Source organism: Monopterus albus, unplaced genomic scaffold (genome assembly GCF_001952655.1).
Source record: "Monopterus albus unplaced genomic scaffold, M_albus_1.0 scaffold272.1, whole genome shotgun sequence".
Taxonomy (NCBI): Eukaryota; Metazoa; Chordata; class Actinopteri; order Synbranchiformes; family Synbranchidae; genus Monopterus; species Monopterus albus.
Window position 1 is genome coordinate 915,532 of NW_018128152.1, and position 25,482 is coordinate 941,013.

At 41.1% G+C, this 25,482-nt stretch overlaps 1 long non-coding RNA gene across 4 annotated transcripts in view; it reads right to left on the reverse strand.

Moving 5' to 3' along the window:
- LOC109972893 (uncharacterized) overlaps positions 1–25,482 on the reverse strand; it is a 47,349-nt gene that overhangs the window by 6,241 nt on the left and 15,626 nt on the right. The window contains exons 1-3 of one of the 4 annotated variants that reach the window (XR_002276755.1): positions 13,177–13,238; positions 12,867–12,939; positions 8,489–8,551 (exon numbers count right to left, since the gene is read on the reverse strand). This is a non-coding gene — a long non-coding RNA (uncharacterized LOC109972893). Of the gene's footprint in view, positions 1–8,488; positions 8,552–9,190; positions 9,279–12,866; positions 12,940–13,176; positions 13,239–22,451; positions 23,063–25,482 lie in introns of those variants that run through there. The other 3 variants (XR_002276754.1, XR_002276756.1, XR_002276753.1) reach the window with 3 other exon arrangements.

Here is a 25,482-nt window from a genome sequence, read left to right on the forward strand (position 1 = left end):
GGTAGAGACATTTTCAGACAAATGCTTACATGCACTACATATCACAAGACACCATACAACAACAGCGGCAGCAAAAGGAAGAAGAAATAAAACAGAAATAAATCAGTTGGACAAAGCGGTACATTTGTTGGAAATGGCCAGAACTAAATTATCTTCATCACAGCACCCAGACAGAAGCAGAAGCAGAGGCTCAGACAAACAGACAAGCATGCACCGCCTGCTCTGTGCTAACTAGCCTTTGTGCTGGAAAAGGAAAAGCCCCCCAGCCAAGCAGCCAGGCTTGCTTCTTTGTCCTAAAGAGCGTTGTCTCATCAGGAGTCTACAGTTCTCTCTTCCAGGAAGGCAGGAGCCAGACCCGTCTGTTAGACCATCCATCAGATTGTACAGACTTATGGAGGCAGAGAGCTGCCTAGCATCCTAAGCCTCTGGCTTCCTACCACAGGAGCAAGCACCGATTGTTTTTAGACAGCTATTAAATAAAAAACTTCAAGCCCTGCGCAATCGATGCTCGGCACTAATGAAAACAGGTGAAATTCCTCTTGAAAGAAGCTTTTATGCAAAAGAAGCATCAGAATATAGCAGGCTTGTCTCCAGCACAGGTACCGGTTTGCAAGCTGCCACCAAAACTTGTGAGACCCCCCCAGCCTCAACTTTCCACCACTGACTGCAACACCCTCAACACCAGAGCTCACCACCCACCCTCTGAACTCTGCCATGGTGGCGAGCTTGGCATGCAGTAAGTTGTCAATGTCAAGGGTAACAAGTTTCAGTCAGACATGAAGCAGCTTCTACTAAACTAAAGAAAAGCTGCAGACAAAGGATCCAGACATTAAGAGTCACAAAATGCCAAACTACAGAAATATTAACAAAGTAATACTGAAAACATCTCCATGTCATTTTTGCCTGTCATGTACCCAAACACACCACTGACTGCCCCCACCCCCTCCACCATGTGCCCCCATCCTGACACCCACCTCACAACTCCTCCCCCTCAGACTAAAAAGAAAATATCGAATAGATGTCTCTGACTGTCTTTCTCTCTGGGGAATGCCAGGCAAAGTGGAGGCTCCCGGAAATGAATGCTTCGCACCATCCGAAGCTTTGCCTCGCACGCTCACTCTTCTGTCTGCCGCCGACTACGCCTTTTGTTATCCGCCTCTGAGCTGAGGAAGAGCACAGGGGAAAAAGGGCAGCAGAAGAAGAAGGCAAAAAGCGGCTGAAAGAAAGAGATTGGAGTGGTGGGGGTGAAGCCGAGGTGCCCATGGGAAGCTGCAGCCAGACGCAGGTCAGTGAGGTGGGACGCCTCCTCTACCTCGCTCCCCCCTCAATGCAGAGCATTGCTCCATCCCAGCACTTGCATTGTCATCTCCATCTCAACAACTTAACCCCCCCCTCACCCAACCACCACCACCACTCCTCCTCCTTCTCCTCCTTACTCCAGACACTGGGACATCATCCATGTTGTGACACTGTCATCTACACCCTCTACTTTTATTTTCCCCCCTCTCCCTCATTCCTCTATCGCTGTCGGACCGAGACAACGGGCTGCCATCACCGGAAAAAACAAGAAGCCACAAACATTTGCCTTCTCCAGCTGCCACCGCCACCGTAACTCGCTTCCACCCCCATTTGACCATTCCACCCCCAAGCCCTGCCTCTCTAGCATCTACTGCCCTCTAGCTCCACACCCCACCCACCCCCTCCCATCACACCAGGTCTGTACCTGTCTGCTTGTGTTGTTTGTCTGTTACTCCTTGTCTGCAGCTGCTTGCCCAAAGTGAGATACTGCAGCAGGAGTCTGCAGCGACAGCCCTCGCTCTTTCTCTCCCTCTCTCTCTCTCACACACCCTCCATCCAGCCTTTGCTGGTGAACACGTTCCTCCCTATGCTGATCAATTTCTTCTTTTTTCCAGCAGACACACACAGACACACGCTGCAGTGAACTGGTTGGTTGTGAAGGAAGATACACTGTAGCAATTCTGCTGTTGTAACATCGACTGTAACATGAATGCAGCATGCACTCTCATGCAAACACACACACAAAAACCTCCACTAATCAACAGATATATAGCTGCTGATACAAAATTGAGCACAGTCATGTGAGACAGACGACAGACACGCAAACAGGGACCCGCACACAGACGGAACTGGCAGCACATGCGCCGGAGACAGCAAGCAAACGAACAAGATGCAATTACAAAAAAAAACAGAGATGCCCAACACAGCTCGACACGGGACGCAGAGTGACACTACAGTGGTTCTGCTCAGATAACACACACAAACTGTCACACAAACTGCGATGTGGTCAGCGCAAGCATGAACACAGGCAGTCACTGTCACAATATTGTGACCGAGAGCTGAGAATAGCAAACAGCAACGTAAGGCACACGACTGGCCGAGCCAGACAGGAGAGCAGCGGCTAATGCTGTCAAAGGACTCCTCCATCGCTGGAAGCTATCATTTCTGTGGTGCCATTCTATACGTCTAAACCATCATTTCTGCATTCCAAGCAGCAGATTTTTTAATTATGGTTTGCATGGTGTCACATGTGAATTTATATACAGTACATATGATGCTTTCCCCATGTGTTTCTCTGCCATCTTAGCACCACAGACACTAACAGATGGCCTTAACATACTGAAACACATCATCATGTTGTGGACGCTGCTGAATAATTATCATGTATGCTTATACATACATACATACCCTGTTCACAGCATTTAAATACATTACGCTTTGAACTGTGCAATCACAGTTTAAAGTCAAACTGTTTTAACTTGTATCTAAAAATGTTGTAAGGTTAAGAGAAACATGTTCATTCGAAAATAAATCTTTTGTCAGGATCAAATTTTATTTTTTCAGATGACAACAGCAGAAATATTAATATGAGGTTTTAATGTTTAACAGTTGCTTCACTAATAAATACAGCAAAAAACTCACAATTTCTGGATAATATAAATGTTGAAAACATTTTTGGACCTTTTTATATAACAAATGCTTCAAAAATAGGGTGCAAAGCAGTAGCATTTTTTTAAAAGACATTTATCTCCTTTCCTGTCTGAGTGGGATCTGCCCTTGACAGCTTGTTCTAATCTCAGAGTTTAATCACCTTCAACACCCTGAATAGATCAGGGTTATGACCCTGTATGACACAGAGGGGGCAGGGAGAGAGTTCTGCAAATGTTATCATTGATTGATTATACCCTTTAATTCAAATGGAAAACAGGATTTTTTAAGTCTGCTGCAATGCAGAAAATGCTGCAATGGAAACTGTCACTTTGTCAAAGATGTAATTCTACTTTTCTATCCTACAGACATGTACTATACCGGAGCAGGACGAGCCAAGAGCAGAAGAAATGTAGAAGTAAATTCTGCAGCCAATGTCAAAACCGTGGCCAGGTTGAAGTCTATGGGGGATGGTTGGTCTCCTCAGATTGGCTCGGCGATAGTGGCGGTGATGCAAAGGCGGGGGGTTGGGAGTGCGCTGTATGCTAAAGCCAGCAGGGCCAGCAGGCAGCCATACAGGTGATCAATCAGCTCCATTACAGCCGTGTCACTGCAGAGTCTGGAGCTGTCGCCACATCCCACCCATCGCCCGTCCACACACACAGATGCAATCACATCCTTGCAGTCATCACTTATGGGGTCCGTGCATAGACTTGCATTCATTTCCTGGAGACTCACCCTAACTTTAACCAGAACCGCTACTGGTCTAAGCTTAACCAAAGCTGACACCTGCTCTAACCTTACACCCCATTGTTTTTGTAAAATTTGCCTGACTACCAGCCTCTGGTCACCACAGGTGATTTCTGGTCCCTGTGAAGATAGGAACACATGGATTTCAGGCCACACAAGTATAGAAAAACAAAGCCACACACACACATACAGACACTGCTCACTTTATTTCTATTCTAGACTGCAAATATCACCCATTGGGATGAAACTAGCCCACCAGAGCAAACCACACAATCTAGTAACTGTTATGTACAAATGATACATTTCAGAGAAGTGGTGAGCACACAGGCATCTTGTTAGGGTGGGATTTGCCCCTGGCCAGTGAAGACACAACCAAGGTGTTGTGACAGAGCTGAAGCACAATCTGATTCACTCCCTTTGAACTGTACCGAGACAGAGCTTTTCAAAGCACCTAAAAATAGGACCAGCTCTATTGTGATTGGTAAATAGCACACAGAATGAACTAAGGCACATTATGCAGCAGACACTTGTAGTGGCACCATTCGTTTTTCTACAATAAGCTCAAAATATCTCCGCACAGCCTGGAGTGTCACAGATGCCAGGCAAACATCAGACAGGTATCCAAACAATGGACTTATCTCAGTCAGCGCAAGCAGCACAAAATGGGAACATGGAGCAGCCGAAGTAGGAGGGGAGGTGGTGGATGGGGAGGAGAGCAGGAGGCAGAGAATATGTGATGCACAGTGCCACACCAGCTAGCCAGCGGGACATTAATGACAATCATGTCTTGTCACACTAGCTGTTGGGCCAGTCAGCAGATCCTGCACTTGTCCCTGCCCTTCTTCAATCAATGGCATTGATCTGTCCCAGGGGTCAAGGGGCAAGAGCGTATCAATAGAAGGAGAGTGGCTGATGCAGCAGGCGGAGAGGGGCTGACTCCAGACAGATCAATGACACCCCCCGTCTGCCATCGCTGTGTTATGATTATTCATTTGCCATTAACCTGATCACATTAAGGCAATATGTTTCCATGGGAAGAAATAGTGCTTGAGGCTGTTCGCTTTTATAGGGATGTGAGATTTTATGAGTTGGGGTGCTAAAGTATCAGTCTGGCCAGAAAATGACAGTGTTCTGGTCTCAGACAATTTGTTACTAAGGTCTCCACTCGCTGGTGACGTAAAAACAAGGAGCCAATCACTGATCTCAGAGCGGTTACAGATGCAAGCAGCAATTGGCTCATTTTACCAGTATTTTGTGACTGAGTCTCGCTCCCTGTAATAGATTATAGTGGCCCTTGATCTCAGGTAGTAAAAGACAGCAATCAGTAATTTCAAGGCTGTCTAATTGATAATATTTTTCAGCCTACACGCAGTGCCAAGCACTTTCTGCTATATTTTAGAATACCAAATTCAATAAAGAGAATCTTCATTTTGTTAAATATTAAAGTCAGCTAAAGGCCCCTGAGGCTTCTGGCCAGCCGACTTCTCAAAGAGGCTGTTACAGCAGACAACTGAAGGAAAAAAAAGTCAGTGGCCTGAACTGCCCCTATCTTATCCCATAATTTATTTGTTCAACCATCCCATAAGTGAAGGTCTAGCTGGAACCAGTGACTTTTAGCTGTGCTGCTGGGGCAGTTGGACAGGGGAGTGCTGAGGCAGCAGGATTCTCAGCAGTGATGCTTTCCTCTGCACATCTGGAGGAATGATTTGGTTTCAGAGGTGAGGAGAGATGAGAAAATCACAGTTGTTACAATAAACTCAAGCAAGAAACATCTTGACTTTTCTGGTTCTGTTAAATGTGTGAGAGCTAAAGAAGAGGAAAGAGATTTTTTTACCTGAACTGTATATATTTCTGATTAAATGAAGAAGATAGATTTTGTCCTGCCTAAACAAATTCTTCACTTCAAGCTGACTAGCATGATATACTGCCCACTTCTGAGCAGCTTTCTGACTGTATTTCCTGTGATTGGATCAGAGCAGTGATGTGGACCCTGGTGATGTTGGGTAGAGTGAGAAGGTGTGATCTGACTCTGTCGCTGCAAAACAGGAAATAAAAGGAGTTCTTGGGTTTCGAGGGATTTACCAGGATCATATTCCCTCACAAAAACCTGTTTGATGACAGTAACTCTGTTAGCGATGCAAAGCTGAGCAGGGTCTCTGGGCTTCAACAGAGGTGTTAGTATCACTTCACATTTAATTACTGGTGATCTAAAAAGAGCTGTTTCCAGTTAAACCCCTTCAATGTTTGCATAGACAGGAAATAATAAAGGAGTTTTCCAGGACTGTCTGCATGTTTGACTGCTCTGACTACTAAGGTAGTCCATTTGTAAAGGTTTGGGTCTGTGATCTAAATTTAAACTATGATATTTCTGTGAAATCAGTTTGTATTATTATAAATTTAGTGTATACACAATTCTTAAGTTGAAAATAATAAAAGAGCAAATACAGTGTTTAGAGACTTGTAAATGACTGCAAGTTTGATATTTCAAAGTGTACCAAATCATCTGGCTTAGTACGCAGCCAGTTCAGTGGAAACTCTGAGCATCAGAAACAGGACAAAAAATGCAATCTCATCCGCTTGAAACCAAAGAGCTAATTGGATAAATAACCAAGGTTGCAGAGAGGTGGTCCACTCAGCCCCGGCCTTAAGCACAGCAAAAACAGCATCATCCATCAAACTGAAAAAACACTGTCACAGTGATGAAGAACTAAAGCAGAAATTACAACAACGCTCCGTACTCAAGCTGCATTTCAAATCCAGTCATCCTGGATAGCAACAAACTGTGGTAAATCATGAGCTTTTTCTCCTCTGTGGGGCTTAGGATTCATTTTACAAGCCGTGGCTTCGTGCCAGACAGACATGAAGTCAAACACATTCGGCCTCGTGGACGAGTCTACAGTAAACGGAGACTTCAGTGTCACCGATGCAAGCTTCAACCCGAAACCTAACCTCACTGCACAAATACTCACTGAATGGGCGTGTGGACAATACTGTATATCACAGGGCCCAGAAACAACATATAAACATTCTGATTTTGCTACAACTGAGGAAGCTTGGGGCAAAAAAGCTTTACACATAGTGATACTGTAGGTGTGATGATCTGACCCCTCTCAAATCTCTGAGAAATGTGTGTTCCCTGAGTCAGCGGCCAAAAATTAATAAAATGTAATGTGCAAATGGCACTGCAGTAAAACCACAGGGCATGACAGTCACCAGGAAGAACCTGCTAAACAGAACAAGTCAGATTTATTATGAATATTATAGTTTACACTTTGTATTTATATTGAACCATCTGTGCATCACAGTGTTTGGCACACAGCTCACATGCGAGAGATTCAGAAGATGCGACTGTCCCATGCTGACTAAACAGGCTGAGGTGTAATACCAGGCCGCAAAAATAAAACAACAGTTTAAAAAGTGGAGCCATCACTGTGAAATAAGTTCCTCCACACAATGACACCCTGGTGAGAAAATAGCAAATTCCAAGTAAAACAATAAATAAAGCTTAGCTACAACATTTTAACACCAACATATTTACAACTGCAGCACATGAAAGACTTGAGAGATCAAAACGCAGTATTGGTCAACAAATGAATCTTAATTGGCTGATTTAGTAGCATAAGACCGCACTTATTCATAAGATTTGTCTTTCATTGATCAATTGTCATTTCATGATCTTGATGTAACAGAACTTAGAAGCAGGTAGAGGAAAATATTAGACTGCTTGTGTGTTTAGCTGTTTTGCAGTTAAAGGAATACCGCAATGCAACTGATTCAGTCCGTCTAACACAGATCTGGAATTACAGTACAGCATTTGCCAAGCTAACTCTAATTGAAGGTTTTGAAGGTCAGCTATGAAATAGGACACTCAGGTGGGCAAAACGACATTAATATAAAGACCATAAAGACCATTAACACTATGTGGAGGCACTGTAAAATGAAATCTCTGAAACCTTCCATGCTGATGCTGCATTATAAACAAAGCTGTTTTATGTACAGACTGATGTCATACGTGTACTCCAAGGAAAGCTAGAAGGTTGTACAGTTAACTCCCAGGGTGTAATTCTAAACCATACAACCTACTACCTCAACCCGGATGCACACATTTTCAACTAGTGTTCCTCTTCTCTACTTAGTAAACAAATTACATCATCCTACAGCCAAAATGACCTTTTGTCCTCCTTATCTCCAAAAACCATCATCACATCATCATATTTCAGCTTTAACCTAATGTAAGGTAACTAACAGAGAAGCTAAGAGGTGGACCGCCATGATATTATTATCTATAATGAACACCTATACAAATCACTTTTACAACCTATGTTATTAAAGCAAAAAGAAAAATGTTGAAACGGCGTTCACACCACAGTGACAAAGACCCACAGAGGCGAGCTTGTGCTGTCAGATTGGCCACAAGATCGGATCTACGGGTTTGTGCCAAATGGTTATGACCAAAGTAGCAAAAAAACTGAATAAATCAAAGTAGTGTAGTCTCTGATAATGCCACAAAGAACTACACAAGTGTGTGTGTGATGTGTCTCCAGTGATGTCCCAGAGAGATGCCAATCAAAATAGATTTGACCTCAAACCGTCTGTCCTTGTGTAATAAACATCATTTGCAATTCTTCACTGTTCACATAAATGAATGACGGTGACAGTTATTCAAAAGGCTGTGAGCAAAAGTCTGAGATCAGTTCAGTTTAGCTGGCATTTAGAGAAACTGCAGCTCGACCATTTGCTGCGACCCTAAAATGAAAGTTACCAAACAGATGGTGAGACTGTGACAACTTACCCTTCATGGATGTGTCGTACTCAGGGGGTTTCGCTGCCGAAAGTGAACTTTTAGTTCTTCTCTCTAAAACAGAAATAAGAGATTTGCTTTTAAATAACGCCCAGTGGTATGTAGGCACGGTTTTTATTAGGGCTGGTGCTGCATATGTAGATTTACTTTTAACACCAGATGAACAGTTACAGTGTTTAATGTGATACTAGCAACACTATCAGTAAACTGCACATAAAACCAATGAGTGGTATGATGGTATGACAAAAGAAAAAAGGGAGTACTGCCTGCTCGTCACTGTTCTTACAACATCAGGTCCACATGGGAAAGAAAAAATATTCAAACACAAACTACTGTACATTTATAATCTGCTGTGCCTTGGTTTGGGAGCATCACATGCCTGAGCAGTTTCCACATAGGAAATTAAGAACATAATAATTAGAATCAAGCCTCCGTTGTGGACTATTATCCCAAACTACCCCACAGAACTGCCTTAGCAGTGATGTGCTGTGGTGAGAGGCTAGCTCAACAGAGCCAAGACCGTAGATAGCAGAGAGCAGAGCCTGAGAGGAATGCCAGTGCAATCGAGCATGCCATGGTCAGCCACCATTAACTGTGCCAGTGCCAGAGAGCCACAAACAACCAAATGTTCCTACGGCCACAGTACAACAAAGGAAAAGTCTGAGTTGAGAAGAGAGTGAAAATGCCACTTACCCAGATTTCTATTACCCTGTCTGATTCATCATCAGTGTTCTTCTTTAACCACACTTTCTACCCGGACATGAGCAATGAGCAGCAAGCTCTTTTTTTTTGTAATGAGAGGAATCATTAAAAGACTGCAGGCCACTTCCAAACTAAGCTCACTGACTGACAACCTACTGGTTCAGTTCAGTGAAGCGTCATCCGCCATTTTCTCCAAAACAAACAAGAACAAGAGAAGAAAGAACTGGATAAAAACGATTTGCTGGCATCATTATTTAAAGTTTCCCCCCTTTCTCCCTCTGTGTGTCTTTCTCTCTCGCACTTGCTTGGCACCATTACACAATCTTGGCTGGAAAGATCACATGATTTCCTACCAGAAAGCCACAGCATTCCCAATACGTATTCTGCTGACATTGTGAAGACATCTTTTGTCTATATCAAAACGTAAGCCCGGACTGCCCCCTCCCAAAATCTGGCACCTTCTGGGTGGGGGGTGGGGGCAATGCAAAGGGTGGTGTTAGGAGTCATGGCAACCTTTACCTGGCAGGCTGCCCAGCACCCCGAGGTGGAGAGGCTGCTTAAGATTTCAGCTCAGATGACAGAATTTTTTTGACAGAAACAAATCCAAAATACAAAAGAATTGGATGCATGAGCAACTAATGCCAAACTCAAACTGTACCTCCTGATTCAAATAAAACTGAAACCACAGCCAACAAACACCAAATCAGATTCATAAAATATCAAATTAGTCAAGTAATGCCTCTTGTTAAAGAGTACAAAAACAGTGTACTGAGGATATGAGGAACTTCAGGGGATTATATAATCAGCAACTCACTTATTTTTCTCAGTGCACTGCATTTATGTTCCCGTTAAATTCCTGCTTTCTTCAGTGAGTGAAGTAGACTAGCTCTGACTTAAGGCCAGAATTTGAGTATGAATGCATCAACAACAGACAGACATCTTTTCCCATGCTTCTGCACTTCAGCCAGAACAATAGCCAAACACAATCAGATGGTTTGTTATGCTATCACAAGAATGTCATGGACCTGTGAGTCACTGAAGAGCAAGTTATCCACCAGAAACCAGATTAAAGTTCTGCTCCGAGAGCCTCTCATTCGCCAGCTTGCTCACTCAATTTAACAGCATCTGCCATATTTGCTCAACTCGGTTTGTGATTAAATAATTAGAAGGCCAGTTTGGCTATTTAATAATTTTGTTTCTCTGATTGTGATTTTTCTTTCTCGCTGTTATACACATATAAAATGGATTTCCTTCAGATACGACCAAATTACAGCCACCGAACAACTGACAACAGCTGAGATACAGAGGATGGTGGCACCGAATAAACCAGAGATTAGAGCCTGATTTGAGACAGGACACATCTGTGTGCATGTAACATGCAGTGGGAAAATACAAGCTACTTGTGTATATCGGAGCAGGTCTATTTGTTATGCAGTGACGCGTCATTTTAGTGAGTGAGGACATCAGTAAAAGTTAGGTAAGACTTTGCAGCAAAACATACTGCTCTGGCACTTTGGTTCAGTAAAAAAGTTGAGAAATTGAATTATGTTGGTTAGTGAAGCAGATAAAATGTAAGCAATCAAGTGCAAATACAAAAGAACATTCATGTAAAATCAACTGTGACCAGTCTGTCTGCGACTGACACCACAAAAAGATGTGGTGGCCAGGACGAACAGAGGAACGTGTCTTTTCCATGGTGGTACAAGGACCATCTTGGTGGTCAAGCTGCAAACTGTTTTATCATTCATTCTATGCACAACACCATTAGCACAAAAGTGCAAGGAGAGGTGCAAAAAGTTTGGAGATGCACATAAATCATCAAAACACCAAGATATTAATTTGAAATTAAACCAGTATAGACATGCACAGCATTTACACAATAATGGTGAATAATGTGAACAAACGCTCCGATCCGACATTCTCCAACCAGTAGACAGATTTAGATCGACATCTAAGATACAAGCGTAATGACACTATAATTCCAATAAAGCAGGCTGCATTAAGCTCAAGGTTAATGGCCAGTTTTTACTTTTATCTGTCATCAATGACTGCTTGTAACAAAACTCTCTCCAGCTAAATAAATCCCTACAGTCACCTAAAATCAGCAGTACAGATGTGTGTTGCACCAGCGGCATCCACCTTGAGAAGCTTTGTACCAAAGCACAGCACCACCCCATTGAAGAATCCATTGTGGTTATATTGATTTAGTTATGTGCAGTCAACGCCTATTGCTGCAAAAAAACAACAAAACAAAACAAAAAACATCTGTGCTTTGCTGCACATTAAACTGGTCAATTGCGACTTGTAATTCTATTTATTGCAATTCAGCAGTTACAGTAAACAGTGACATCCTGGGTTCACACTGCTGCTCTGCACCTCAGCAACACAAGATTATTTTACTGTACTGAAAAGCCACTTTCATCACTCTCTAATGATTGGCCTCTCTGCTTTTTTGAGTTTGGGGTGAGTGTTATGAGCGGCTGAGAAGCCTGTGATTGACCACAGCACCTTCTTTATATGCCATTTCACACGACCATTTTACACTCAGCGCACTTAATAAAAGAAAACAAAGTGCAATTACATACACCTTCATTGTCTGCACACATGATTAAATGTGCAGACCTCTTGACAAAATGGCCATACAGCTTTCTGAGCTCCTCATCTGCTCCAGCCTACATTTAACAGACTCAGCTAAACCAGTTCCAAAACATTCCCCCACTGAGAGGTTCAATTTCATATCCTGAAAGGCAGGAGGCCAGGGTCAAAGTTCAAACAAAAAGACTTCCCTTGGGAATGGAAAATTCCATTTTGAACCAGACAGGGGTGAAGAATTCAGACTTCCCATCCTGGTAATGCATAAGATGTCATAAATTTATAGTCAGTGGGGGAGGGGAAGAGAGAGGTGGGAACACAAACAATACGCACAGAAATGAAAAACGAGAGGAAAAAGTTCATATAAGCATATTTTGGTTTTTACTAAATGCCCTGGTAATATACTCACGCTGTAACATATGGCTGCATACACTAGTAACAGGAACATTAAACCATTAACCAACAAAAGAGGCAACATCTGAGAAATCCTTTTTATAACCTTTAGGCAAAAAAGACACTGATGTTCACTTTATATGAAAGAAAAGACTGCACAGTAGGTCATCATAGTCTCCCTCTTTATAAAATGAAAACGAACGTGGCATTGAATTGTTCATCTGACAACTGGCAATTTTAAAAGTCTAACATATTAGACATTTTTGTTATCTTTACCCAAACCATACATACTGGCAGCCAAAAACTCTGACAGAGGATAATTTGTGCTATTTTATTCTCCACAGACACACCAGAGACAGGGTGTTATTTTTGGCTCAAAGACCTTATCTCCATTAATTTAATGTTGCCTCAAGCTGTGACAGAAAAACAGTCAACAGGTTAATCAAGACAGAAGTTTATACAGTTCAGTCTAATACCCATCCAGTCCTTTCGTGGTGTCTGAGTATGTGTATTGAATTTCCAAAGATAAAATAACACAGTTAAAAAAAACCTAGATCCTGAAGTTTGACATTCTGCTCTGAATATTTTGGATAACTCTGTTTCCTGAGTTATTGTGCATACTGGAAAGAAACTGCACACTATGACTGGCAATGGGAGAGCTGAGGTTGCACACAGGACTTACTGTGCTTCCCCTGCAGAGAGGCCTAGTCTTACTGTGCCCTGCTCTGGCCCCTCAGCGTTCAGCCTCTTGCAAACTGCATTCACAAAGAAAAAATCATCTTTTAGTTTAAGAACAAATACAGTTTGTTGGCACAAAAACTACAAACAGGAGTCTTTGCACAGATGCTGCAAGAGATATAATGTGTGGTTGTACCATTAATACTAATTTTGGCAATCTACTTGTGAGCTCTTTGATGTACACAGAGCACACAAACTTCTATTTATAAGCAGCACCGAAAAATATAGCTTAATCGGGTGCAAAAGTCAACAACCTTTCAGTCATGACCGCAGCACTGGGTTCTTTCTATTGTAGCAAATCACAACAATGTTTCTTGGGATTCCGGCTTCAGAAGAGAATTGTTGATGCTCACAAATCTTGCCTAAGCTGTTTAAGAGGACAGGCATACTGTTTTATGACTGTTGAACCGGGGTGTAATGTCTCTTTAAAAAGCTAAAAGATCCTTGCCGTGCAGCCAGCGGTGACTTTGCCTGACCCACCTGTCTGTTGATCTTGTTGCCTAGCGCCAGACTAAACACTCAGATTTTCATCAACACTTATTGGCTGCAGCTGACCAGCCAACAGCCAATCAGCACACAGGGAGGGATGGATGGAGGGCAAGAATCAGACTGGGAGAATAAAAGGGAAAGGAAGAGGTTGTGCAGAGACAACCAAACATCATACAAACTCCGAACAGGAAAGGATGCCAAGACAAAAACTGAACAAACCCAACATGACAAGTTCTTCTGTAAATACTGTACCTGTACCACAGATGAATCTCATCATTTTCTAAAACTGGCCACAAAGCGTGTTTGGGGGGTAAATATTAAGAAATGTGACATCTTAATTTGGAGATATAGATATAAGTGTTTTTGCTCAGATATCAAATATTGATGCATACCAATAACAAAGTAAAAGGGCATCTGCTTCTGAATGGCATTGAATTGATTCCCTGGCTGCAGACGATGATGCTATCAGACCGTGCTTTTACTGTTGCTAAAAGGGATCAATACCTAATGAATTCCAAACGGTGGAGTTTCAAAAACATAAACGTATCCTACACATGAGTACATAAAGTAACCTCTACGGATCAATGAATATGACATTACACACAGCTAGAGGATTGCATCTTCTTAATTGACCTGAGCATTTCCAAATTAATTCAAACAACAATTAAAATGGATTGGACTGTGTGGCACCTTTGTCCTGGAATCTCAGAGAGCTTTTTATTGTGTGTTCAGCTCCCCTTCTGACCTGGCCTTGTGGTTTAATTACTGCTCTCTCCGATCAACCAGCTCAGGCAGTACAACCAAAACAATGGAGAAATGAATGACTTAGTTAAGCACTTGTATTGTGACAAAATCCCACTAAACACAGAAATTCTTAGAGTGATCAACACACTAAATGGAATTAAAACTACACAGCTGCTGTGTAACAGTGTTAACTTAAGATTTTACTGGGACCACTGATGAATCTTAGTTAAGGTTTAAAACATTATTTTTGTGATCATTTTTGTTACAGCTGTTTATGTGCTATATGCTGAAAATAAAACAAACGTAGGTATTAGAACTGTCCCTCAAGGAGCTACAGTGCCTACATCGTTCAGTTCTTTGATGTACACAAATTTAAGGCGCATTAATATTATAACTTGCCATGATAGAGAAACGCTTTAAAAATATTCCTGTGATATTTAGATGAAAGGTCTGATACACCGTTTCAATTTACCATTTGCTGCCATTCATGTGGTTTAGTAGAGATGCATTTGGAAAGAATGGACAAGAGCTCTTGACATTAAAAAGTAAAAACATTTAATCCGAAAGCTGATACAGAAAAGCATATCACTGTTAGATCATATTAAATATATACAGTAACGCAATAATTAACTGGAGAGTTTTTGCTGCAGCTGAGATAAAACTCAACAGGTTCATACAGTAAATTCAACTCAACTCCAAAAAACTCAACACAGTGACAGAGACAGAAAATGTTAAGTCATTCTTTATACATAAGCTTGTGGTTATAATATTCAAATTCATTTCATTATTGCTTAAAGTGCACACACAACTGTTCTTTCAAGAGGCAGTAAAGGCCTTTATTTTGTATTATTAATTATCTATTTTATATTTAGGCTTTATATTGCTTGGCATTCATTGTGGACAGCAAAGGAAGAATTTTATTGTGCATGTTGTACATGTTTTCTTACTGTGCATATGACAATATACACTTTGATTTAAAGTTTTAAGAACTGAGCTTGTGACCAGAAGGTCGCCAGTTCAATACCTGGACTGGCCGGTTTAAATCTGGAAGGGTCAGGTGACGAAGCCACGCTTGCTCCACCTTGATTGACATCACTGTGATGCATTTCAGCGAAGCCTTTAACCTCAAACTGCTCCAGGGGCACTGATCAGTGGCCAGCAGATCAGGCAGTACTGGGTAGCTTCCAGGTGTGACTGTGTGAATGTGAACAGTGTGTTATTGCATGTGAACATAATGTTCCTGCAAAGCAAAACGTAAAAGTGTTTCCAAAAGATTCCCCCACTTTGAATCTGGTATCTCCCTAAAGGTCATCTGAGGGATCAGCAGATATTAAATACTGTGCTCTAGTTATACCCCACATGAGTAATGATGCCAAACTAAAAGTTTTATGCTTCTTTCTGCCATAATATCAGGTGTGTAAATTTCTTTCTTTCTTTTTGTAATTCAATGTTTATTGAATTACAAAACACAAACATAAACCTGTTTTCCACCTTGCTCTCCCTCCCCACCCCAAAAATGGAATCTATGCCGGGAAAAGGAAAACAAGGAAGAGCTCAAACAATAAGGCCCATAAGCCTACACTGGTAGGTCTTTCACTAGGCTTATAGTGTCCATCCAGACACTCCTGTTTCAAGAGAAGATGCATTTACACTGGCAGTTTGAAAGTTCCTGAAATAGGACCTCTAATAATGTGTTATGCCATGGCCATGCTGTTGAACTGTGTAGAAGAGACCAGGATTGAGCATTAAGTTCTTTGCTGCTGATAGTCCCATTTGCCATATCTTAAGAGAAATTTTGATGAGTAAAAGTTAGGAGGAGTCATTAAGGAGGTGAAGAGCCGGGTCCTTGGAAGAGTTCACTTTTGCCAGGGTAGAAGTACTTCATATTGTCTCTTGCCAGAAGCACTGTGCCTTTGGACAGTCCCAGACCATGTGTACCAGGGTGCCCAGGGTACCTGGAGGACAAGATGTATAGTTCGAGCTGGGGCTCAGATCCATCAAGTATCTCTGCTGGGCTGTCACATATGCTTCATGACAGAAATTGAAATGAATAAATTGGTGTGTGGGGTTATGTGAGGCTAATACATAGTTTGACCAAGGCTTGCTCCAATCTATCTCCCTATCGAGGATGGACATGGTCCTTTCCCACCCCGGGGCCCCAGTGATAGAGACCTCAGAGTATGACAAATGCTGTAAATAAAAGATACAGTATGTTTTTGAGCTGACTGAGTCCATGCTAGGTGTGTGAATTTAAAAGAAACTTAGAACATTATATTGGCACAAATGATGTTCCACAGGCAATCTCCAGAGAAGCAGAGTGTAATCAGCTACATTAAGGATGCCTTCTCATTTAGGAGGCAGTTACCATAATGATACCTTTTCTTAGCGTGTCCTTACCAAATGCTTTCACAAAGATAATGCCTCTGCACAACCTCTCATTATCAAAGCAATCACCTGACAATGGGATGAAGAACAGTGGAAATTATGTGAATTAGTGTAGGACTATAGAAAATGACTACCCATTCAAGACTTTAATTAGGCTCTTGCAAAACAATCAGACACAATTAAGAAGTACCAGTCAATAAGGTAAAACTCATAAGTAAGAGGAGATGAATCAAGATCTGATGATTTTTAAATGGCTATTTCAGCTCAGGTGCCTTTCACTCACAGTACTATAGTGGAAATTCTGCACAGCTCTTATCGTGGCTAATAAACCAGGTCACTTGCAGGTAAATCAGCAGGTGAATCAGCACTGCCTTCCAATGAGACCAACCATTAGTTTGTAATTGACTTTCTAAGTACCATTTGAGTGGCTTCGGGAACATGCTCTGAATTTTTAAGACACTCATGGAGCACCATGCACATATTAGTGAGGTCAAAGAACTTTGAACATTGAACTTTTCAAGGAATCCAACTGTTTCAAGTTCTACCTCTACCTGGTAAGCTGTCAGATGTACTAAAACCATTCATTGGGAATCATTCCATAATGAGCCACCATCAAATTTGAATCGTTCTTATAATTATTCATGCACTTAGGTAGGTAGGTAGGTAGATAGATAGGCCTTTATTGATCCCACAATGGGGAAATTCCTGTGTTCCAGCAGCAATAGAGAGCAGCAACAAAACACCATAAGAACAAACACCACACACATATCTTGAGAAACAAATTCCAAAGTACCTAAAACCAGACAGAATATAGTATTTGAGAGACAATCAAGAACAAGAATGATCCTCCCACAAATACCTGTATTTCAGCCATTAGGATCTCTGAAAAAAATACTCAAAAATACCTAAAACGACAATATAAAGTTAAATTAAACTACTTACTAGTTAAACTTAAACTAGTTAAACTTAAAGTACACACCTGTGCACAAGACAAGGCCAAATGAGGAAATTACATCTTGTCTTCTTGATATACTGTCCTCAATGATGTTTTATTGTCTCTACATGCAGAAAACCAGATGATCATAAAAAGGATCCACAAACATGAGGGCAACAGTGGTGCAGTGGGTAGAGTGGTCGTCTCCCAACCGGAAGGTTAAAGGTTTGAATCTCGGTGCCTGCAGTACACATGTCGAAGTGTCCTTGGGCAAGACACTGGACCCCCCAAGATGCCCGTGATGGTGGCGCGTATGCATGCCGGGGCCCCTCGGCTCCAAACTAAATTTCATTGTACATGTCATAGTGTTACAATAAAATAAAGCTGCTTCTTCTTTTAGGAATGGTTTGGCCAAGACTGGCCTGGGTGGAAACAAACCCTGGCCATGTTAATGAAGATTTATAATAAAAACCCCAGAGAACTAATTCAATCTATACATTTATTTTAATTATGAACAGGATAGTATATTCATAATGTTTCTTTATGTTCATTGCTAATTTAGAATAACTTGTGATGGTGAAAGATATTATGCACATTAGTTTTGTTAATGCTTGATATAAATTGCACTTCACTCAGGAAGAGCCTTATAATTCTAGAAATTGAAAGGTAGTGAAGTAGATTTGTAACTGAGCTTTCAAAACATCTATCCATGGTGATGTTAAGCTGGACTTTTGACAAATATCAATAGGTTTTTGTTTTATATGCTGAGTTTTAAAAAACGTACTGACTTTTTACCATTTAATGACTTAAATGGTAAAAAGTTAAAATATTTCCTTTTATAAATAATAGTCAAACATGCTCAGTTCCAGACAAAAGATTTGCTGCAAACAGTGCAACTACCAACACTGTATTATGTACTGGATTTTTCCTGCTATGCCTCTGTGATCTCTAGCGTGCACCCAGATCTATATCACACATGTAAACCTACAGTATAGTATGATAGATAAGAACTGGTCGAGACAGTTAAATCAGGCATCTGTCAAAGTTCATGTTCATCCATTCCGAATTAAAACATTGGTCTTTAATTATCATTTCTTTAGCCAGTTTGTAAAAATGTGTTTAATATCCTTACATGTCCTGGAAGGGTGTGTGTGTGTGTGTGTGTGTGTGTGTGATCTCTTGGAGGAAATTCTGCAGAGATGTGCTCCAGCTCAAAACATGTGGCTCCTTACACCCCAAACCATGTAGCCTTACAGAGCACGTCACTCAGTTGTGACTGCAGACAGAGCAAGCGGGATGGGACAGAGCAGGGATTATATGGCAGCCTGGTGTTTCCACTGGGGTCTCCCCTGCTGGGCTACATGGTCTCAGCTCCCTTTGTCTGCTGTTAACTCGTTAAATCCCGCGGAAGGGCCCATTCAAAAATGTGTCACATACCCCGGGGGTGCATTTTGTGTGGAATAATCTTCTGAAAAAGGTTACACAGCATTGTAACTTGTCCCCCCAGCCACCTACCCACCCACCATCACACACACATTGATTTGTTCCTGCACTTTCAGTTATTGTCAACTCCTGAATTCTTGCAAATGCTCTTAACTTCCAGTCCTAGTAGAGTCGATCAACAAATCAACAGCAGCACAACAGTGTTAAAAGGACTCCTTCAGTCATTCTTCACTGACTGTCTTTGCATTTTATATGAGGATATTATATCACTTATTAGTCTGTGGATACACACTGGTATGTCATATTTCACCAGTACAAACCAGGCACTTTAGTTGTCTCCCATGCTGCTGTGTTGAGAATAGTTTACAGCTGACTACATCCCGACTGTGTGTGTATTTGTATTATAGACAGAGATAGAGAGCGCACATGCAGAAAATATTGTGGGTTCACTGGCAGAAAGTGTAATTATACTGCAGTAATGCCCTCCATGATTAATGATGTGGGCCTCTGAAACCAAACCATCAGGCCAATGGCAAATTACTACTATAAAAATAAACCATGATGTGAACAGGTCAGCGAGGCCAGAGCACAAAATGCCTCTTAGTGTGTATTTATACGCAGTGTATGAGCGATTGGGGAACAAGCTCTAGTAACACAATTAGTGTTTGTCCACTGTCAGGAACCAGCTCCATCTGCACCAATGTTACACAGTTCTGTAGTCATACAAGCACTTTGTTAGTATCTGCATTAAGACATTTGTTGAGGCTGATAAAAGTTCAGATATAATAGACAAAGTTGGAGCATCACATCTCTTTGCTTTGCTAGTTTGAGCAATGCCATTAGAGCTGAGAGAGAGAAAGAAACAAACAAAAAGGTCATATGGCCCTTGTTGACTTTGTACAATTATCACTGCTCTGGTAGGAAATGTGGTGAAAATGAATATCAAATGTACATCTGTATGACTTAATGCTTGTAGCAAAAATCATTCTCAGAATTAAGGCCCCTTTGACTAAATATGAAGCACACAACATCCCTGTGACTACACTACTCCATGCAAAACTCCTAGATTGCCTCTTAAGAACTGCAGAATCAAGTTCACGTTCCTTGTCAAACGCTGACTGCTCTGCCCATAACCATTTGATTAATTCTCAACAGCCCCCTCCACCCAACAAGATACCCACACACACACACACACACACACGCCCTTCTCGGATGGAGAGCACTTGACTCGTACCCCAATTGAACTCTTATGCACTCTACTTATAAAAGATAATGCCTTTTTGTAGCAAAACTGCAATGAAGTATTTCATTGAGAGTATGGCCCACCAAGTAGCAGCAATCAGGGATTCTTCTGGTTATGAATCAACATTTGGAGACAACTGGGCTGGTGTCATAAACATAACAACTATGTAATTATTTGTCACTGCACAAATTTTGGTAAATTGGTAAATTTTGTTTTCTGTGTTTTTCACAGAATATTGCCAGAGTTAAACCAGAAATAATCAAATTAAAGAACAGCAAAAGTTTACATTTTTCTTATTTCTAAAATATGTAACAGATTTATAGGGTGAATTATATCATCAGTGACTAATCTCCTACATACACAGAACCAGATGCACATACCGTCCTCAAAATGTTACAGAGGAGTTTACTGACATGTTCACAGGACGTTACAACCTTCAAACATATCAACTTCATTCAAGATAGAAACTGATATATCAGCGTAGAGCTGAAGGTGTTTGAGTTTGAGTATCTGTGTTTTTCTTTTCTGCTGCTGATATCTGCACTCATATCAGGGAATTCCTTCAGTGTAGCATGAAGTCCTGTCTGGACTTCATGCTACACTGATCTTTATCCCAGTTATGACAGTGATCTTTTTCTTTTGTTTCTGATAATTCATTTCTATGGCTTTAAAATGGACCATGTCACCACAGCTTTACATGGCATCTTCATACATTCCCAAATTCCCAAATTACACCCAAATGCTGAATAAAATGAGAAACAAAGTTACCCATCTAGATTTATTCTACATTCAACCTGATCATTAATAACCCATTAAATGCATGGCCCATTGTTTCTTATGACTATGAATGTGAAGTGTGCATGTATCTTATCATCAGTCAGATGAAAGCCTGACAAACGAGCACCATTCCTTTTTAATAACTATAAATCGAAGCATGCACATGGTCGTCTCACTGAGGCAGAAATAATCAAAAGCAGAGAGTGAGATGGCCAAACATCATGTCTAATATCCCAACAAACTGGGGATCAGCTGTTTCCAATTAGGATTACAAAGACATCTGAAAAACAGAATGAACCCATTCACCCTGTCTCCCTTTGCACACATAGAAAATCATATTTTACAAGGCATGTTTGCTGTTGTTACATCTTTTTACAGGTCTCTCTTTGTTCTATTTCTACCTTTTAAATAGAGTCTAAGAAAATGCTTGCACTTGCACAAAGCCTTATGCATCGTAGCCCATGACAGCTTTCATTTCCCACTTCTTTCATTGCTCTTTAATCCAGTCACATCAGCTCCCTGAGCAGGTGAAGTCAGCAAGAGACTTTCCCACGGTCTGAGAGCAAATCCAACGCCCCGAGCCCTTCCTGAGGGCCGGCCATCTGTCCGTTCTGTTTGGAGTGTGTTGGGGGGTAAAGCGTCAGCTGCATGACCAAATTCAACGTTCCAACACACCCCTCCTTCACGAAGAAAAGCCCAAAGCATCCATTCAGCTCAACACACACACACACACACACACACACACACACACACAGCTTGTGCCCAAACACAAACAAATCAACAAACAAACAGACAGATGTGACTCTTCACATTCAAGAACATTACAGTCCAAAACCCTCACACACAATTTGTTATTGTAACAATTATACACAGTTTGCTACAACTGATCTGTTAAACCTGCCTATAAATATTATTCCAGGTTAAAGGTTTCTGCTTATTAAAAGCAATAAATGTAAAAAGTGTTCAATGCATAGTTTCCATTCCTTCTTTCCTCTTTTTATGCTTATTGCTTTTTGGGGAGAGATACCTCTGCCTCTCAACAAAGGAGTTCTCCACATAAACCTTGACCTTTGCTCCCTCAGTGAATAAATCATTTGAGCCACTGATTTCTACAGAACAATACAATTTCACCACAAAAAGCATCTCAAAATGTAGTTGCGGCAAATTTAAGAAGATCAATGCAGTGTCCCAAAACACATCTTACTGTGAATTTGGATTTGCCACGATCATGTGATGCGTTTCTTTCTATCTGAAGCACATGCCGCCGCCCCCATCCCAAAGCGTCCCCCCTACTCTTTTTTTCCCTCCTTAAACTGACGTGCTATCATTTTATTTCCCTCTCAAAGAACGACCCTGCTGCTGGTGGATATGGTCCTCGCCCCGGCCTGACGCATTTTTAAGATGCGTGACATTGCCTCTGTGGGAGCATGAGAACGGAGCTTCCTCAATAGTAGGGTCCCCATACCCGGCCCGTAACCATGGAAGCAGATGCCTGCCCTCCCGGCCCTCCTTACCTCCTGTCGATCGCGGGCTGTGAGCTGCTTCGGCACTGAAAAGAGGCTATGCCTGCCTTTCTCCTCGCTCTGACCGAACTTGCCCCACTCCTCAAAAGGAGCCATTGAACAGGTCACTGGTCTAGACTTGTTTGCACGGTCCAGAGAGCAGCCTTGATGTAACCCTTGCTCTCCTCTCTCTCTTTCTCTCTCTGCCTGCCACACCAGCCGCCCAGCGACTGCAGACTGTGGAGGGGTGGCGGGGGGGACGTTGGAGACGTGGATTTGAAAAGGGGCCCGTCCGATTTTGCCATTGTGCCTTTTCATTCATCGATCGAATGAATATCGAACCTTCTGTCCCTGCATGTGTGAAACGGATAGCTTAGCAAGCATTTTTTTCCTGTCTCTTCTCAGGTCTGTGTTGCGGCCCAGAGATGTGATTTTATTTTTATTTTAAACATTTTTTCTCTTTAACAGTACCTGCAAAGATTAATTTTGATGTGGCTATTAATATAAGTGATTACTGCAGAAATGAGGTTCCATAGACTTCATCGCTCTTCCCTGAATTCTCTAATGTACATTTGTGAAGTTCTCTTCTCTGATTAAACCAACCTCTACATGTGTGCAAAAACGGCAAGAAATCTACAACAGCAGCTTTTTTGATAACTATAATAAATCAAGAAATGAGCAACTGTCATCAGAGGCGTGAACCGGTGTTTATGTTTAACTGTTACACTGTTAATCTGTTACAGTCCTGAAATAAATCTAAACCATAACTAAATATTTCTAGGGAGACAGAAAATGTAAAATAGATCAACTTAAAGTGAAGCTTGATAACTAAAAGCTGCAGTTTGTGGTAGAAGGTTCTTATTTTCCCACAATTTCAAAAACTGAAAATTAAAATTAATGCATAAATTACTGAAATGTCTGACCCAAAAAACATTTTTAACAGCAAGTTAAATACAGTCATTATTTCAGGGCAGCTAAAATTATGTTTATAATAACATAAAGCATGTGTGTTTACATATTGACCTCTTTCAGTAAATGGTTATGTGTGAGAATAGGTGTGTCTGACAAGGCAGCAGAGAGACAGAGCGAGTGCTTCGATGACAGCTTTAGTAAAAGGTGAGACGATCAATGTCAACATATCAATACTGTTCAATCAGGAACGAGGCCATGGATAAGGTGATTATTTGTCTTCAGTCTGATTTATAAAGCAAAACTCTTTTTGTTGTTTAATTGACACATGGTTTTATTGCCACACACTCGTTTCAAAAAAGAAAAAAATATTCATCCCTCGTATGTGTTCATGACTTCCTGCATACAATACATTTTGTAAATGTACAGAATTTAATTAATAAATTCCCACAAATTAGGCTGACTTCTATCTATGTATTTTTACTATTTTGACAAAAAAAAGGTTAATGATCTAATGCATTAGAGCAGCCAGATGTTTGTAATCAGATTTCAAACGTGTCTAGTTGTATAATGAGAGATAAATAGAAAGCACATAATCAAATGAGGTGAAAAACCAATTGTAAAGGTTATAAACGTACAAGTACTGCTTATTATCAAATGTGGAAAGCAAAGGCTGTAGTGAGGGGCAGTGATAACGTCCATGCTCCGTGTGACAAGCTGCTGAGGCCAACCAAAGGGGCAGAAAGGAGAACAAAACAGGGCAGAAAATGAGCAAATTCAAAGGCAGAGGAAAGAAAGCAAAGGAACCAGTGAAGTAAGAAGGCAAAGGCATTGTGCTCGCACAACAATCAAGGCTGCTCTCACAGCGAGTACCAGACCTGCCTCCGAAAATATTGCTATGACCACAACCCACATCCAAACAGCACAAACCCCAAAGCCTACAGCAGGAGGTCTGCGACCGGTTCAAGAAGATGTGGCTTGCTGTGAAAATAAATGTTGTAATTAAACAGACAAAAAACATAAAAATGTAACATAATCACAGTGGATTTTATGAGATTTAGATCCAGTAAGCCTGTGTCAAAAACATCCTGACAGCACACATATTTCTGACAAATGCTGATGTAAATAACACTAATGGCTGCTGAATACCTCCATCAGTACTGCCAGAAAATTCATGAAACTGTATTTTTCTTATCATTTTATATGCCAATTTGAACAACAAACACTGTAACATAAATTTTAAAAAGTTAACATTTTAAAAAGTAAAAAAATATATTGCATAAGATGTGATTATTTAACAATATGCTGCAGGATATGTTTCTTATTACCATTGCTAACCCTGAGAGACGAGACAGTCCAAGTAACTACAAAACAGTGCTGATTTATTCAAAGGATCACAGGTAAAATTAACATTACACACTCAGGTATCTTGCACCTCCAAACTGCTCTCAGGCAGATGTAAGATGAAAGACCCTGACCCCACCAGGCCTATACATTATATCCCCTCGGTTGGGCTAGCCCCATACTACACAGAAACGTCAACCGAGACGTCTCTGTTACCAGCTTTGCAGCTGGTCATAGCAGTAGTCAAAACATGAAGCAAATCAATGTGTGTGTGTATGTGTGTTCTGTTGATTAAGTGGTGTGTAGCTAAAAACATTCTCACGACCTCTAGTACATGTCGTGATATTAAACATAAGAACATATTATGGCTAAGGCTACAGTTATACACGTCATAATAATAATATTAAACACCCTGTCTGCTGACAGTCATCAACTCTTCTCTCTAGTTATCCTTGACCAGATGTACCCTGTAGAAACTCATAAGCATGACTAAGCATTTAACAGTCTAACTAGACATCCTATCTCCACTAAACATTTCTAATACATAAAGTATCTATCCAGTTTCTATCTGACTAAAAATACCTAACAATGCTTTTATTGCAGTGTCTTTTGCTTACAAGCAAATATCCACAAATTAAAACAGGAGTAGAAACTAAAATCCCCCAAATAATACAAGGCATGGTTCATCCTTTAGGTCAAAATAAAAACAGACCTGTGATATTATAACAACACAAGTGGCATGTTGAAAACAGAGCTGGCTGAACAATGGCGGAGATGGGGGGTGAGAGGG